We start from the raw sequence: 19,385 nt of genomic DNA, 5'->3' as shown, positions 1-19,385 counted from the left end.
TCATTTATACAACAATGTATAATTCAGCTCTTCATTGACACATGCATTTCAAATACTACAGGAATAAGAATTAAAACTTAAATTTATTTTTCAGTTTAAAGGTATTTCAAAAACAAACATTATGTAACACTTTATGGACTTGAAACGCGAGTAATGGGGTATGAAGTTCTGGGGCAACAGTACTTATCTGCCTCAGATCAATGACACTCATGAATTACTGATGTCTGAAACTATTTGATGGCCAATAATACTTCCCATTTCAGTCCAGTTTCTAATGAGCTACAGTACATGTAAAAAATTATCATCACAAGACCTACAGAAAGCCCAAGGACTATATGGCTCACCACCCAAATCAGTTTTCCAGAGTGTTGTACTATTTGGATATCAGAAACCCCCAATCCATCTGCACTGTTTCCCACTCACGAGACAATGCCAGCACGTGCGCAGCCAGTGGCCAGGCAAACCATAGCTCATAATTTTAACAGTATAAATTAGGAGGAGTGTCTATATACTATTTATACAGTTAAGAGAGAAAGAGAGAATCTCTTTCAGATGGCAATTCATACTGAATAAACTGAGCTCTGTTCTGAATTTTGAATTGTTCTGTGTGAGAGCTTTCTCTCCATGAATCACAAGGAACCTCCCCATGTAGGCATGTTACATTTGGTGATGAGAAGACTTCCTTTCCTTTAGACAGCAGAAAAAACCAAGCAGTGCATGAGTGAAACCCACACAATTGAAGAAGAAAAGAACTACCCACCTGTAGACACTTGGAGACACTAAAATTACTCCTGAAGTGGAATATCTTGTATGTTTTCAAACCAGGACTATGTGACCTACAGATGGTCCTTAGTATATACATCAAAAAGTATAAACTAAAATGTATTGTCAATCTTACAATTTGAAAAAATCAATATACTTTCCTAATGATGGGATTTTTTCTAGTTGTGTTTCAATTCTCAGTGGACACAAGACAACTTTAGAAAATTTCAGCTAACTAATGACATGGTGACTTAGGTTTCTACTAGTTTAAAGGAACTCCAATGGCCCAGTGTATTTTAAAGCAATTCGAGACTTTTGTTTTCCAACAAAATGCATCCAAACAAATTGAAATATTCCTTCCCCACATGGCCAAATCAAACTCCATCCCATGAAACTCAATTACCACCTCCTTAAAATTTTCTACATTTGCATTTTGTTCGTGCTGTAAAATGTACACAGGCTGAAGGTTCTCATCTGCATTTCCAGATCTTCACAAAGTGCGTAATTGTTCTGATCCCCTCTGAGAATTTCTGCTTTAAGAGGAAGTAGAGATTAGCCAAGACAAACATCTTTCCCAGCTCACCAGAACAACACTTGTGCCATTTCCCAGCTTAAAGCTCGAGTGTGAAACATGTAAATACAAAATGGTGGAAACAACACTTTCCCCCAAAAAAAGTCTTCAAATAGTAAACACAAACTCAGATACAATCAGAAAATAATTCAGCTCAACTACATCTTGAATACTTGAAATATTGAATTGGAATGTGTTCCTCTCTTTTCACCAACTAGCCAGGGAACTAAAATGAAACATTATACCTTGTGCAAAAACAGGAGAATGAATCAGGGCCTATTTTGGAATTATGGAGATTGCTATTATTAGAACATGCATGACCAGTATCTGTGCAGTACGATTTTCAAAGCTACAGAATCCCCAGCCACAGTCTGACTAAAGGACGTATGTATAATTGCCAGACCTTCACATCTATTTATCTTGGAGCTTTTCTGTGCACTGAGGCACTCCTATGCCTTAGTTTTCTGCATCTTTTCCCTGAGCTTAAAGTTACAGAAAAGGCAATTTTCCCTTGCACAATGCTTAGAAAACCTGGCTCCTCATCAAAGGGAGGGGCCAAGGTTTTTCCAGCTGCTTCTGTATGCCCATGTAGAATCAGTCTATGCTGCTCTATGTCTTAATGTGCACATAAGCATGTTCTGTGCCTAATCTTGGAATCAATTAGATGTTAAGAAAATATTTCTTCAAAATGAACATTTGAAAACATATTTTTCCTAGTCTAAAGATTTACTTCTTTCTCTCTCCATTCCCCTCCCTCCTCCCTGCCCTCCATTTCTTAAACAACATGTAGCTATTACCACCAGCAAAATAAAGATAACTTTATATGGGTGCAAATGACAGAAAAAAAAATTCTATCTCCAGCTGACATAAACATACTCTAGGCATAAACTGTGGCCAGCATGTGGATTACAGAGCTATTCTCTCTTGTAACCCTTGCACATAAGATGTAAAAACCCCATTTTAGGACTGTTTCAGATAGAAAGGTAAGGCTACCCAGATCACAATGATTTGGGTATCGCTGCCACCTTGCCCAGGACACACACAACATACCCAAGATTTCCATTCCAAATCCTGTCCCTTCTCCTTTGAGTTGTGCCAGCCACAGCAAAGGCACATGCTGCAGGTGCAGAAGATTGAAAACAGAGTATCCAAACATATCAGCAGCATATCTTATGCATATTATTTAGACAGATATAAAAGAAACATTTTTTGATCTCAGCCAAACTAGCCTTCAATAGGACAGTTCTCCATTTACCCTGTCAAGGCTGACAAGTACTCTGTAGCTTTATGTACATTTATCAGGGATGCATGGGGATTAACTGGTGTTAGTTGTTCCTACCTCTGGGTGAAATGGATGGATCTCAGTCACATTTAAGCAATAAAAACTATCATTTGGCCCAAAGAGCAGCTGACATGAGGACAATTCTCAGGCTTTCATGAAGTGTTGAGATTAATCCAATGCACCTATTTCCCTGTCTGGTAGTTGAATAAAATCCCTTATCTGTCCACTTTAGGCTCTTTTGATCGGTTTGTGATAAAAGGGGGCCATACCAGCAATCATGAAATGCAGGTCTGTAGCCCATCTATCTGCTTCTTGGAGCAGCTGGAGCAAGCTTCTTTCAAGCGCTTCACTACAAGAAAATTAATTTTGTGTACAAGAAGACAATGAATGGGTAAAGCTGGCTGTAAAGAGAATAAGGAGATGATGCAGTCAACGACTCATTTCTAACCATTACTATTAGTGCTCCCCACTCAACAGCCACAGATTAAAACAGCACAAGAAAACAGAAACAGTGACCAACACTGTCAAGAGATGCTAGAACTAGGGCAAGAAATCACTCATCAGGCCAGGGAACTGCTGTGTATGTTTTCACATTATGTGAACCTTTCTACAGTCTTTCATTTATATCACCCTTATATAGCAATTTGAAAAGAGACTTTCATTAATTAAAACTTTTAAAACAATGCAGTGCAGTTTAGATTAATTTCTCAGTACTTGTTTATGTGCCTTTTGGGTGTGTAATGCAAAGATGTGTTTCTAGCCAAGTAGAAATCACTGCGGCATTTCATGAATAAGAGAGTTGCAACTTTTTCTGTTTTATAGAAAGTGCAGCCATATACATGCATGAGTATAAATTTCTGATCTTGTTTTGTTATCTGTCCTGCTGTTTAGCCATACAAACACACCTATTTGTATATCAAATGCAGTGTTTCAAGACTGTGGTCAGATCTGCCCTGGTGTGCAGTGACATGGTTATTAGCATGAATACTTTTTTAGTATTAGCATGACAGCCAAAAAGACAAATTTATCATGGCAAAAGCTCCCCCTCTTTGTCTCATTAGATACCTGAGCCTGACAGGAAACTTAATAGAATATTAACATTACTAATTTCGTATTATCTTATGTACCAGGGTTTGTACAGTAATAACATTTTAACCATCTTACTGATATGTCTGCTTGTCCTGAGCATTTTCTAGAGGCAACAGAAGACAATGTTCAAATCCACTGACTAGTCCCATCCTTGTAAAACCAGCATTGTCCTCACCTGTCACTGTTTTCTACTGCAGACACAGGTTTTAGACTGACTTTGCTTCTCACAACACTACCTAAAATTAATGTCCTAGGTTAGGCGAGATGATTTGAACTTTTTGAAAGTTCATTTGAAAAGCCACAGGGCTCTGGGGTGAAAAAAAACTGCAGATAAACTGGGGTAAACATAGTTTAGCAGTATCTGTCAAGGAGAGACCTGAAAGCTGTCCATGGATTCAACAGCTGGTATTGTTTGAATGGTTCTGCTATCCTGGTGCCTCCCACCAGGCATTTAGCCAGTCCCAGTGCCACTCTCACAACGCAGCTCAAAGCAGCAGTTTCCTCAATACACTGCTCCTTTCCCCAGGAACACTTCCATCAGCAGTCTTGGGAGACTGCCAACACACAGCATATATTTAAGCACCTTCCATTTACTGAAATGTCACCTCCTTCATTAGACACAGGTGAGTGTCTCTGTCCTTTCACTGACTTTCTATGCCACCTGCCAATGTTTTGGGGTTTTTTCCAAGACTATGGAAATACTTTATTTGTTTTTTACAATTTGTTTGTAGTCTACAGGTTTAGTACCAAAATATGAAGTGCTACCTAGGGAATGAGGCAAATTTAAACATTTCTTCAGAAATTACAGTGTTCTCTTCCTGCAGTGATAAGACATCTATCTTTAAACTGAAAGATGGGAGTTGTTGATATAGGAAGAAACTCAAATGTGAGGTGGTGAGGCACAGGAACAGGTTGTCCAGAGAGGTTGTGCATTCCCCAGCCTTGGAACTGTTAAGGGTAAGATTGGATGGAGCTTTGAGCACCCTCGTCTAGTGCAAGGTGTCCCTGACCATGGCAGGGGGTTGGAACCAGACACTAAAGTCCTTTCAAACTCAAACCATTCTATGCTTTGCCACTGTTTAGGCATGCACTGAAATGGACAATACAGCTGAAATCCTCCAAACTTGTTACCTTGAGAGTGCATCACCCATGAAAAGGCAACACATTTTCCAAAGCACAAATATTACGGATAATAAACCAGTGTTTGTTTGCTTTGATAATTACAGGTAAACAATCTGTCTCTAAGGGGAGCCACATCCAGCACTGGTAAACTCATGATAACTCATGATATTCATGAGTTAACCTCATGGAATACACAGCTGGCTATAGTCACAATGAAATGACTGAAAGAGCAATAAGGATAGATCTTTAGTGATATAGAAACAAACTGTTTAGAAAGAAGTTCCAAGAACAGGTTTACATATTTTTTTAGCATAAAAAATGGAACTGGAAAGAAACAATTTCTGTAAAAGGTTCACTAAAATAGAACTAGGAAACATTTTTTAAAAAAAGTTTAGAACTTCTAATGCAAAAAAGCATTAAAAATACTTTCTTTTATCACTTTAATAACAATGTCTGATTTGTCAAAATAACAGTAAAAACTCTATAAATATCTGTTAAGGGATTATTCCAATAGCATGAAAAACTCTAGTGACGAAATGACACAGAATATAGAACTGTCATCGTGCATTTACATATAAAAGGCTGTTTAAAACTGACAGGCACATAAACAGAAAATACATGCTATAAAATTAGTCATTTTTAAGTACAGATCTTTAAATAAAACTGGCAGAGCACCTCCATTAGAGCTAACTCATTCTCAAGAGGAATCATAAAAATGGTACATGTATTTTCAACATATTTTCTTCAGTCTTGTATACTGATAATAGTTTGATTATTTCACTGTATGAACATATCTTCATCAACCTACCTTAAAATATTTTTGATATTTCTTAAATAATGCATTTTTGTTAAGGATGACATTATATGTTTACAGAAGTATTATTTATGTTTTCAAAAGATTATCAGAACTGTGATTTACTAGATCTTGGATGCTGCTTGTCAGAAAAAACCCCATATATAGCACATCCAGGACTACTAAACAAAATGCATATTTTTAAAGTTCTTATGATGCAATATTTATAGGGAACTGAAGAGCTTTAATAGGCCTACAAGGGACGATGTTTTGAATGCACAACTCCTCATAGTCAAAAATAGCAGCAGCACATTTCAAACCCAGCACAGTATGAAACAACACCCTAAGTTTGAATTAATATAAACCACGTTAAATGATTATTGCTAGAACAAAAAAGGAGTTCTGACAAGCAAATAAGAAAAAAGAAAATATTTTGACACTTATTTCACTGAAAATGCTGACTTTGAAATTACACAGAAGTGGGGTTCATTGCATTTCATTAAAAGCCTGCAATGGCTAGGGCCATGTCCCACTTCCCCTTTTACCAGGGAATGCAGAGAACCTGGGCAGGGCTGAAAGCCCAGCTGGGAGCTGCCCTGCAGGGTCTCACTGACCAGGACTGATGGCTGACCAGCAGGTTCCAGAAACTCCCTTTTCTCTCAGCCATTCCGCTCTGGATCAGCACCGACACCCTTCACCCTGGGCTGGCCAGGGCCAGCGGCTCCCCCAGCTGCAGCAGCAGCCTCACAGCTGCTTCTCCTCCTGCTTTCAGCCTGGCAGGGCAGGAATTCCACTCCCTTACTCCCTCCAACTCAGAGAGCAAGCAGAGTCCCAAAATGGAGAAGTGGGTTCATTTTAAAATCAGTAAGTTGTTAAGTCTTTATTTTTTAAAATTTTTTCAAAACTTTATTTCATGAAAGTGCCTAGGATTTAATAAAGCAGTACTTTCCAAAGCTCTCTGAACACAGCTTCCCTGAAAATTACAGATTTAGAATAATTTGTTTTTGTCTCTCTAGACACGAAATCAATTAATCACAAAGCTTTGAGCCTAAGAAAATTCAGTATTATTTACATCATTGTACAAATTTGAAAGAAGTATAGAACCTTTTGCAACATTTGAGACATAGACTTCTATGTCAAATATTCAAAAATATTTTCTGTATAAAATTCTATTTACCTCTCACTTTTATTTAGTTGTAGAAACACTCAGAGACTACCTTAATGGCATTCAGATATTTATTCTAAGAAAAATAGATGTAACTTTCTGTTACACTATTTGGATTACTCATAACAAAACTTCCCAAACTGATGTTCATTAAACATACATATAGGCATAACTGTTAAGCAGTGAATAGCAATCTAATTTGAATTTTAATTAAAAGAAATAAACCAAAATAAAAGTATTTCTTGATAAAAAATTGTTATGTAAATTTTAGACCAAAAAGACACCTTAGCAAGTGAGCTACCACATCCTCCTTTTCAAATGCAGAATAAATGGGTGTATTTCTGACAGACATTTGTCTAAAATATTTAAACAAAATTTAACCAAGAGGAATTCCACAACAATTATGTTGGAATTCCTCTTGGTTAAATTCCTATTCCAGCACTTTCTTACTTTGCTCGTTTCCCAAAATTATTGGACATTTAACAAAAAGCTCCTCTGCATCAATTAAAGCCTATTATTATCTGTAGACATGTACATACAAGTACAAAAATATGTAAATTTTTTCCAAAGATATAATTAATGATGAAAAAATAATGCCATTTACCAACAAAATATGTATTTTGGAATGAAATGGCTATAACACGCTTTCCACTACTATTCTCTTACTGATTTCATGCCATATCAGTTAAAACTTTATCAGTAATCTTTTTTTTTACACTGGTCTGTATCTTACAAACAGAAGAAAACGTACATTTGTATCTGAACACCTGACCCACCTCTGAAATCAAAGCTACAGCTTTGCCCCCAAGTTTGACAGCTGACAACAGCTGCCCCTAGAACTGACCTCAGGAATGAGAGATGTTGGGATGTTTCTAGAGCTGGGCTTACCAAAACCCAGACATATTCATTTAAATACTGCATGACCCTGAATATTTTCCTCTTGACAAAAGACATTATTACAGTTCACATATATACACTGTTTACAGTACTCCTAATGAAAAGATCATGTCTCACCTTCTGCGTGATACCAGAGAAGCCACAGCTCTTCAAGTCTGTAAGAAGAGACTCAGACTTGCCTTTAAATTAAAAGTGATAACTGAGAAACATTTTCCATCCAAAAATTCTAGGAGGTTCAAAACTAGTGTTTCATAAAACACTACTAAAATATAACTAAGGTTTGCAGGTCCTGTAGCAAAGTTTTGCTCACACCCAAATTGGCAGAAGAATAATCCAGTTCTGCGCTATAAAACGTGAGCATTAGACAACAGCATGAAAAGCAACTTATGCGATTCACAAGCAATTCTGAAGGGTTAAAAATATTGCTTACAAACAATTCAGCTTTTTTTTCCACCTAAATTAACATTTTTCCAATATGCTCTTGTAAGAATATTAGTGAAGGAAATTCCAAAGCAAAAGTTTTGCTTGAGATGAACCTGACTTCGACATTATGCAACCTTGAAAAACTAGTATTAACAACGTTGTTTTGAAAATGTAGGAATGTTTCAACTTCTTCAAAATTATATTTTTTGACCCAAAATTACTATAACAAATTTCAGAGCATTTTAGTACTGAAAAGTCACAATAAAAATGTGATAAATGGAATACTTAATGAATCTCTAATGAAATGTTCAATGCTGGATCAGTTTTATTACTACTGATACTGATCTACTAAAATTGTAAAAGACTTCACAATTTTCACTACTCTTTTGCTTCTTTCAGTGGAATAGTTACTATTCCCAACCATGGCAAACCCAACTGAGGACGAAAAAATATAATTTTATCAATCTGGTAAAAAATCTCAAGCTTATGTTCTCTGAAGAGTTTTCTAAATTATGGGCATTTAGACTCTGTTACAAGTCATAACAATGGCTAGAAAAAATATTCAAAGAGAGGAAAAGTAGAAGTATGAATGGTTGAATAAATTTAAAGACCAGTTAAGGATTATTAAGTTGGAATTTTTTTTCTCTGCAAACTCTTTGAACTCTGTATAAATATCAAATAGTGGCAACAAACACAAAGAAATTAGAGCAGGATTTACACATGGAAGAAGAACACAGACAGGTAATAGAAAAGCGGACATGCTGCTGGCATCTTCTTGTTTATAGAGTTGCTGAAGAGGTTTAAGCTATTTACCTTTACTTTGGGAAGCACAAAGCTTTAGGTCCTGCTTTAAAAAAAGTATATATACACATCTATCTGTCTCTCTATCTGTTTGTAGTCAGCAGTGTTGACCGAGACATTGCTGGGAGTTTCTCAACAGCAAACTCATTAAAGTGGCAAAAGCCACAATCTTGCTAAATTTTGCCCAATGTAAGATGCCCTAAACCAATTCCTTAAATGAATGAGTTTTGAAGAAAACCACAGTGTCAATTGTTGCATTATGTCAAACAAAATCTTCCAATTTAGGATGCAAAGACACTGAGAAATGAAAATTTCTCAGTTTTTTCTCAGTTCCCTGTTACTTTGTAGGCAACAGCACAATGAGTGGGCTCTGGAAATTAATCTGGTGGGAGCAGAGTGCACAGATCTTTGAGAAAAATCATCTACACAAGCCTCAACTCACTCCAAACATCCAGACTTCAGTGCCCATGGAACATTAAAAGAAAGGAGATTTCAGGCTGAATAAAATCTATATCTGCAGTAACATATACTGTGGGAATGGATTTAGTTCTTTGGTGTCTAACATTTCTTTGCCTTTTATACATTGAGGATGTAAAGACAATTATGAAGAACCATTAGAATAATGTAACAAAATATTTCTGACTGCAACACTGTCGGTACCTGTGTTACTTCAGTATCTCAACAAAATCCTCAGGTTTTTACTATGGAGCACAAATGTCTCTTGCGCTAGGGTAGACTTGTGGAAGCATGACAGTGTAACACAGAAAAGAAACTGAAATTCCTAGAAGTTTAGTATCACGTAGGAAGTACATAATGTTATATCTATTGGCCAAAAGGATTAGCAGGCTGGATTTGTGAGCATCTGAATTTTTGGTATCCTAAACTATTTCATAGCAAGCTTTTTCACAATGTATAACTTCCCAGCATGCTCCCTCACAATTTCTATAACATAATTTTCACAAAATCCTTTCTACTGTATTTTAAAGTCCTCACATAACATACTAAAGTGTTAAATGATGAGCTATATCCAAGGCCCAATATAGCAGTTAAACATGTTTTTATATATATATATATATATATATATATGCATATTTTACATACTATTTATATATACACCAAATACTGAACAAGCTACATAGTGTAGTTAAAAAGCCCTAAAGTGTGAAATATATATACACACATGTTCTTTTAACTTTTATCTGTCTCCCCTGTACACAGGCAACTGGAAGAGCTACATAAATAATAAAAGGAAATAAACCACACTCTTAAGTATCTATTATGAAGGGAATACTGTTTTAACAAGATCTATGGAATCACATTATCATTCTATTAATTCAATAATCTTGATGTTGTTACAAGATGGAGACAGTTATCAAAGCAGGGGATCATTCTTGTACGTAAGGATCACATCACTTACTGGGACAGAGGTGTCACATAAACCACAGTGTCAAAAAGATACCAAGTACAGGGCTGAGCCTGCAGTGGCAATGAATTTATGTTGGCATATATGGCTCCAACAAAATAACTGGTATTTGATAAGCATGTAGATAAGGCTGAGTTTTAAACTGCTGTCATTAGAGTGCTGATTTTGTGAAGTTCCTCAGAAATTGAGCTTTTATTTTAGATGCAAACACTTTCAAAATCTATACATACTTCCCATTGACAGTGATTGCAAAGCGCTTTCATTAACTCAGCTTTGCAATGACAAATGTAAGAACACCTTCTCTTCTTTTGAAATTAAATTAATATTTATGGTAATTATTATAAAACAACTTTACCTTTGAGGACATTGGTCCTCAGGGTTGGCACAGGTTACTACTAAACTGTTTCCTCTGAGAAACTTTAGAAATTATTCTTCATGATTTGGTATATTCCTCCTTAGAACTGGTAGCCAAACCAATATTTTTTACACCTTTTTTCCATTCATATAGTTTTACTCAGAAAAGAATAGATTCTAGGCATGATATTTCTTTTACTACTTCATTTCTGTGTGCAGATGATGGCAGTGCCCACTCCCACCTACATGGCACACTAAAGTTTGAGTCAATTCAAGAATTCAAGATAATAAACTGGTTTTGGTACAAGTATTTCTACTCTTACATCTTCCAGGCTCTGCTATATATATAATTCAGTCTCACAATTATTACAGAGGTATTACCATAACCACGTATTTGCTAGAAGATTGGAATTGTAATGACTTTTTAAGCTGACTACAGATTTGCAGGTAAAACACCAAGACAGCCCAGTATCAATCTCTGAATGTCATGTTTGTAAGATGGATGGATGGAGGCAGTTCCATTTCTGCTGGCTTTAGCCTTAACTGCTCCATAGGTGTGGCCCTTCATTTCATACAGTTTGTGAACAGAGACATCCTATGAAACCACATGAAGAGAACAGGCTGCATTTGAACAATCATGTGCTCAGCTAGCATAGGTCATTAAGAAGGTACTACTGTAGCTACAGAGCTACAGTGCAACTATTTATATGTAAATAAAGCCTTGGAATTTTAGGTATCATGTTACATATATGTAACAAATTGAAAATGAATAGAAATGAATTAGGTATATGAATAAACAGAAAATGGAGGGGTGGCACAGTGATTCAACAGACCAAGGATGCTACTTTATTCAGAAATGGTGAATTCAGACAAAGGCCAACTCAGGACTAAATAATAAAGAATATCTAAGTCCAGCTATCTTTTGTAAGTTCCTACCAAATGCCAGCTTCTTCAGGCTATCAGCATACAAGACAGGACTTTCTAAATGAATAACTCTATTTCTATTTTCTTCTGTTTGTCTCCCCATTAGAATAACATGATGACTATTGAAATAAAAAATGACTGCTGTATGTTGTATTCTTCAGAAACCAATAGTGGGAAGATGTTCTTAATTCCTTAACTTGTATTTCTGGAAGTTGTTACAGAGGCAGTCTGTATAATGTGTAGCCTTTCCCAGCTCCAGCTCCAGATTTATGCAACAGTTAGTGAATGCAGAGCAAAGTTTGGAAATGGAATTACCACAATCTGACGTGAAGCAGAACTGAAATGATAAAGCTGACTGAAGAAGGCAAACCTTTCCTTAAAAAATATTCTGTGAATTATCCTAGATTTCATCCTTTGCATTAACTAAAACAAGATTATATGGCCAAAATCTTTTTGTACCGCTTCACTTTTTGCAGATTAATCCTGGCTGATAATGAAAACTACCACCAAGCTAGCTCCAGGTAAAATAAAGTTTGCATGGCCATCATACTGGCATTTCAAAAGCACAGGATGAGTCTCATACTGTGACATTTAAAAGGCAAGAAATCCCACTTAGATGCTTTACTTATACTTTGTGTCAATCATGCTACTTGGCACAGAGCAGAAGTGTTGTCAGGAATACTGTCTACATCCTGAGTGAAAAACAAAACTCCAAAAGTGCATGTGAGGGAGAGAAACTATAGAAATGAGGAAAAAATTCACTTACATTTATCCAAGATGGCTGTCGCTATTACTGTTGAAACTCTGCTATGGGCTGAGGTCACAAGACCCTGTAAGCTAAAATAGAGAAGCTTCAGCTGAGGGTAACTGAAGCTGCAGCACATTAAAATACATTTTAAGGTTATTGGTAATGACTGGAGTTTTAATTTCTTGATCTGTTTTTCCCAAGGCACAAAAAGTGTCTTCTACTTTTTTTGTCATTTTTCAAGCCTAGAGGGAAGAGATTTTCAGTATCATCCTCTACCTCAGTGTAAGTCTGTCTGTATGTTATATACCATACATGATATGAGAAGTATGATGGTTTCATTGGTGTGAGTTTGGAGTCACCACATTATTCACAAATGGAGAAACCATACACAATTTATGCAGATTCTCCCAAACAAAACTAGAATGGAACCTTTATACAAAAACACATCACTATGTATATAGGAAATGCAAATTATATATAAAAAAAGCTAGCTTTAAAATCTTCAAAAAGGTATAACAATGCATCACAGAGCTTTTTTTTCCTTCTATAACGGTAATTTTTAAAATTATGTACCTTTGAGGAATTTTGCTAACTTTTATATCTTAGAAATACCAAAATAACCTTAAAATATTTTTGTATGCATATAAATACTTTAGTCTGAAAATCTACTGCATCTTAAGTTCACAGGACTTAAATCATGTGTGTGATCTATTAGGCAGCTAGAACCTACTCTTAACCCATTATATAAAATTAATATATATATTTTTTATTTTAATAAAAACCATATTCTTGGCTTCAGTAAGGGGCAAGACACTGAATTTGTGACTAATTTTGGATCAGACATTCTCTCTCCTGGCCTACAAATCACAATGATTTGAAAAAAATGATATGCAAAATTCAAAAATAAAAAAAAAAAAGAGAGAATAATATTACTGGTAGTGTTAACAGCAGAGACTTGTAATAATAGAGGGAAAGAGACTAGTAAAGTTCAGTTGAGAAAGGTGCATGATTAACAGCCCTGCAGTTTATTATCTGTACTAAGATTGCACAATAGCTGACTATGTAAATATACACTTGTGGATCTTCACATATAAAAAGACATGCAGTGTTGAAAAAAAAATTTCTAGAGTCTGCCTCATAGGCTTTTCTATAACTGAAATCAACAAAAGGAATTCCGTGAACACAAGGAATGTAATGAATCCGAACTACAGAAATCTTGAAACAGTCAAATAATAACAGAAGCACATCTATTGTACATATTTGATTTATGTTAAAGAATGACCAGTTGCCAAGAAATACAGCAAAGTGTGGAAGCTCTGTGCTTTCTGAGAAAACCTAAAGGAATGAAATTCCCATCACAAAATACAGATGTTTACCTCATTTATTGTGCAACCATAATGTGACTTATAATAGATGAGACTGTATAACAGATGAGAACCAAGGAACTACCAAGATACTACAATATTTTAATGTATTCAAAGAAACAGTGTACACAGTTGAAGCTAGGAAATTCACTAAAACAGTTAAACATTAGAAACATTGCTAAAAAATTCACTCTAGAAGTCACCATACTCCAAATGAACAAAGTGGTCAAACTCATAATCTCAAAGACAAGCAAAGAATGCAACATGATTCTAAGAGAAACAACCATCAGGAAATAATAGGCAGAATTTTCCAACAAAACAATGACTGCTGCATTTTATTTTTTTAATAGAAATAGCCAGCAAATTTTGTTTGAACTCCTCGTGAGTGGGATAAGTGATGGCTAAGGCATTTGGGTTACAACACTAACTACTTTGCCTTTATCAAGCCCATTTCAGTACTTAGATGACTAGTCTGAAGTTCCATGTAGAATGAGTATTTCCTACCCTTGGTGCTATGGGATAAAAGGCACATCACCTGAACACAATATCTCAACTAGAACTAGTTGTTTGCTTTCAACTAATGATAAACACTAGGGAAAAAAAACCAAACCAAACCAACAACAAAAAACAAAAAAGCAAAAGCAAACTGAACAGAATTTATAACTCTCTCTGATTCTCCTCCTGAGCAGGGAGGCTGCTGTAACAGAATTTAGACAATCCTGAGTTTGACTATGTAGAATGTAGTCTAAAATGCCCAGTTTGAATAGGTAAAACTCAATTGACAATGAGTCCTGCTCATTTTATAGTCAGTCATTTATTTAGAAGAAATTAAAGAAAAAAAATAGAAGTGGTAATGGGCGATATTGCTCTACCAAATGCAAAAAGTCTGCACTACAATCTAAATCTGAAATAGTCATCTGAAGTAATCAAAAGAGAAAAATAGGCATTTCTGTGGCACAATTCATTAAATCCTAATTAGATGTCTAAATCAGATTGCATAATTTGTCTCTTAAAGCTGTGTTGACTATGTGTTGACAACAATGTGTTGACTAAAAGTGCCTTGACTATGAATGGTGACAAAAAGGCCCTTGAGCCTGGACTATTAAGGTGAAAGGCAGAGACAAGGTGTAACCTTCTATTGTCTGGTGCAATAAAGCCCTCTTCCAAGAGACCAATTATCTAACATTGACTTCTCCTTAGTATGCACCTGAAGTAGTCATTTGTATTTATGTTAAATAGATGTAAAACCAGACTACTCTGTATTGACTTCACACATTCAGACAGCATCACAGAGGTGCAATGCCCTAAAACTATTTCCAGGCAAACAGCAAAAGTAAAACTGCCAGACACTTCAGTTTTTCTTCAGATATGGGAGGATAACTAATGGAGAATACTGCTGAAATCCTCAATCATTTTGTTCTGTCACCAGATGTATGGGCATACCTATAATACTCTATAGCATATTTAACAAACCCATCAACCAAGCAACCCTCAAATTCCCTTCCTTCACTTCAGTTTTGAAGAAAAAAAATCTCTGGTGAAATAAAACTATCGAAAATATTACAATCTACACATGTGTGCACACACACAGAGAAATCAGCCAGAGATCTTAGGTATGAACATTCATATTAAAAAAACTATCTAAAAAATCAGCACGATGTTTCAGGAAGGCAGAAAGCAGGTTGACTATGATGGCAATAGCTATTTAAGCAAAACTTTGGTTTGAATGAAGTTCCATGAATTTAAAAAGTATGTAAAATCAGGTGTAGGTGAAATTTAAAATAGCAAGTAGTAAAGTACATGTTTTTTATTGTGAAATAGCTTATTATAAAATTTCCCAATATTGTGTACCCTTCAGCTTTATGGAGCTCATTAGATTAGATATGACAGTAGCCTAGGCCTCTTTAGAGATACAGATGACAAACTTAGGCAGCCAGCAAAAGAACAATCATGATTTTGATAATCAATTTCAGAACTGAATTGAATTTCCAGAAATTATTTGAATGAAAATTAGCTCCCAGCTAGATGGGGATTGGTACATTTGGTTTAAATTAATCAGGTGGATAAAAACAAAATAACTGAAAAAAACCCCTATTATTTTGTAAATATTTACAGATTATTTCAAATTTATCAACTAAGAAAATTAATCAGAAAGTAGACTGACAGCACCTCACACAACTCAGTGATCAACATAAATCCAGACAATGTATCAGATTTCATCAGAATAGAGGTCATGTTTTAAATGAAGGTACAATTTGTAATGCATTATTCATCCATCTGAAAATATTACAAGGTGGGATACCTTTTTTATAGTTTATTACCATAGCATATTACAAAATGCATTTGTAAAATAAATGTTTAACTGATGAGTCTATGACAAGTCGTTAGAAAGCATATTATAAGATGCAAATATTGTTAAAATACGTGTGCATGTATAATGCATGAGTTACAGTCATCAGGCATGGTAAAAATTGTCATAAAATTTAACAAATGATAGTAAGATATTTATAAATGGCATCTAAACATAAAGTGTGCACAGAGAATAAATGGTACTAAAATTAATTCTTGAATGAAGATTATTTTTTTCTCTTCTCTTTTTACTCAGAACAAATCAAGTTGGGTGTTTTTTTTTGTTTGGATGCTAGTAAGCAATGTCTGAAATAAATTCTTCTTGCTAATTTTCCAAGGCAGACAGAAACTTCTGCCTTCAGAAGATTCACAGGATATAATTGCAAACAGATCTCTATTAGCTCAGCCCTGATTAACCTTAACATCTTCAATTTTTTTTCCTATGGAGAATTAAAATGCACTGGACAAATCTGAATTATTACTTTTACAGAGAAAATTTTGGAGGAGGCAAATTGTTGTAACTCTATATTGTAATTCTTTGTCTACTCATCAGAAAAAACTTCAACAGAGCAGGGAAGAAAACCTTACCTTTCAAATACTGAGCATTTCATTAGTGATACTTAAGATTTATATAAGCCTTCTATATGCTATTATAGTTTTTTATAATTCAATACTGTACAGCAAAACATCTATCAGAGAAAAGGTTTTCATGGGTTTTGGTATATCCGTAGAATATAAACAAAGTTCTTCACCAGGGTATTTCCCAGCTGATTATAGAAACAAAATTTGTCTTCTTGAAAGAGAAGTTTGGGTATGTTCCATCTCCAAGAGTCAAACTAAATGGCAAACAAACAAGATCCTGAAAATAATGTCCTTACTCCCAACATCATTAGGTAATGGTCTAGGAAAATAGGAGAATGGATTGAATAAAAGGGGGAGAGAGAGAGATAGAGAGGGAAGACAACTAGAGGGAGATACCAGTCACGTCCTGCAAGCTTTTGTGCAGAGATTTACTGGTACATGAAATCACTCATAATTACAATACAGAACTTTAAAAGATTTCACTGTAACTAAATAATGTTATAAATCTCATTAAATCTGCCAGGTTTCAGTTGCTGAAGAAGTTGATCTGAAGCTTCTGAAACACAGTCAAAGAGCATTAGCTGGATCTGAGAAGTCTGATTCTGTGATACGAATGCTAACACTGTTTTCTCTTAATATTCTTTGAAGTTTAACAAAATTGAATGCCTGGAAATAAGATGTAAATACATTCAAAATAGAAACAAAGCACTAATTTTGACAGAACGAGCAAGGAAAAACCCCAAACTCTGCATGTTTTAAAATGTAAACTTAATTATCCATAGATTAAACATCTATTTGGAGCTTTGGAATACAATGGGTTTTTGAGCCTACCATTGCTGGGAGAATGTATAAGGAAAGCATCTCAAGTTTTTTTATTGTGTCTTATCATTTTACTCTGTCCACCTTTTATAATACACCTGGAGTGGGCACTCAGAACACAGGCTATTAGGACCTGGCTCAGTATCACCTATGCTCATACTCCTCTGGATGTAAACAATGTACTTAGAGGCCTGAATTTTGAGTTGATAGAAAGATACGCAAGGACAGACCACATTTCAGCCAGAGGACATGGTGCATGCATTACCAGCTGCAGCTCCACCAAATTTAATCAAGACCTATCTTACGAGGAAGCGCAAACGATGACAAACATCTGTGCAACATGTCTAAGAAACACTTTTCCCTTCTCATCTGTGGAGCTGTGAAACACTTTCAGTTGAACATGATTTATTTTCCACACTGAAAGCTTTAGTGAAAGCACTAAAGTAAGGCCCTGGGCTGCAGGAGCACTCGCTGCAGTGCTGCAATCCCCATGAGAACACAACACATCAACCATGGGGTGCTCCTGCTACCTGCATGTCATAGCTGGAGTGAAGAGTGCATTAAGTGCCTCTGAATTTCTCCACCCATGATGGTATTCACAGAACTTGTGGCTAATCTCTTTTTTCTTAAAAGCCATCACATGCAAAGCCCTCCACAAACTGTTTCTTCAGCTTTTCTAAACATAAAGGAACTTGCAAAGCACAAAGATTTGAAGTCTAACACTAAGTCATTCCTTCTTGTACACGTTTCTTGTTTCCTAAAGATGTGACCACTTGGTAAAATGATTGAGCAATCAGTTCTTGGAAAAGAGTGACTGACTCAACATTAAATTGAAGGTCAAGAAGACACTGCTCAGAAGTGTGGAAAATGCTGTGTAGGACACTTCCCCATCCTTCCAGAAATAGAGTCACTCCTGGCTTTCTTTTTACACTGCTCCTACTATTTAAATATAATTGTAAAAGTGGACAACTTTCAAATCAATCCAACAGACGTAAATAACCCAAATATAAGACACAATAAAAATGGAACACATAAAATTATGAAATGTTCTCAAGTGACATTGGAAAAAGTTCATGAAAATATGAATATCATAAATAAAATTAGCAATAAATAGTTTCTTTTTCATACTTTTTTTTCTTCCAGAAGTTATATGAAAAATAAGTAAAAAGTCAATATATACTGCTACTGACTTGTTTAATAAAGAAAATGGTCTTTCCAGCATCTATATCTGTTGGGCAATTACAAATGCCAGAAATTATTAATTAGAAAGATACAGAAATTTTCCAATATATTTCTGTAGCTGACATTGCATCCTCCTTTGTTAAGCAGATATGGCAGAATGATTCAATCAAAACAGGGAGCCAGCAGTTTGCTGATTCATAGAGAAATTTAGTCAATTGGACAAACTGAAGAATATTTTCAGTCTAAAGGACTATATATATTAACTGGAATGCCTACTCAACCTAACAGGCTTTAAAAATATCTGACATCAGACAGTGACATTATGTCTTATTTCACAATCTAAAATATTATCTTTCTATTTTTGCTTTCCTATTTTATCTTCATCTTCTTTGCAATTAATTATGCAGTCAAAACAAGAGGGTTTTTTCCTGAAGTACTTGGCAGTTTATGATAGGCACATACATCAAGACCCACCACTCTAAATATGAACTGTCTGTGGTTTCACAGTTTAATGCTACAGTACATAAGGTGACAAAAGTCCAACTGAGGATGTGCATCATGCACCACAAAGAAACTGCAGTGTGTTCAGTTTGTAGTCTGGTATTGTTCAGATTCACAAATGGTACTGGCACTCTTTGATTGTGTACTTGGAAAAGAAATTTCTCGCAGTAAGTAAAATAGGAATTTTCTTGAATTGTAAGTACTAAGTGAAATGGAAACCAAAAATTCTATTAT

At 35.4% G+C, this 19,385-nt stretch overlaps 1 protein-coding gene across 10 annotated transcripts in view; it reads right to left on the bottom strand.

Moving 5' to 3' along the window:
- Positions 1-19,385, bottom strand: part of FOXP2 (forkhead box P2) — a 406,074-nt gene that overhangs the window by 72,332 nt on the left and 314,357 nt on the right. For 2 of the 10 annotated variants that reach the window (XM_071423683.1, XM_071423681.1), the window contains one exon: positions 12,373-12,443. The exons of the other annotated variants lie outside the window; for them this stretch is intronic. The gene's annotated coding sequence lies outside the window, so the exon portion shown is untranslated. The remainder of the gene's footprint in view (positions 1-12,372; positions 12,444-19,385) is intronic. 10 annotated transcript variants of the gene reach the window in all.

The sequence above is a fragment of the Agelaius tricolor genome, unplaced genomic scaffold, assembly GCF_023055355.1.
Source record: "Agelaius tricolor isolate 1412-34295 unplaced genomic scaffold, bAgeTri1.0.p SCAF_3, whole genome shotgun sequence".
NCBI classification, from domain to species: Eukaryota; Metazoa; Chordata; class Aves; order Passeriformes; family Icteridae; genus Agelaius; species Agelaius tricolor.
The sequence above is the reverse complement of the archived record's forward strand: the minus strand, read 5'-3'. Positions and strand labels throughout refer to the sequence as shown.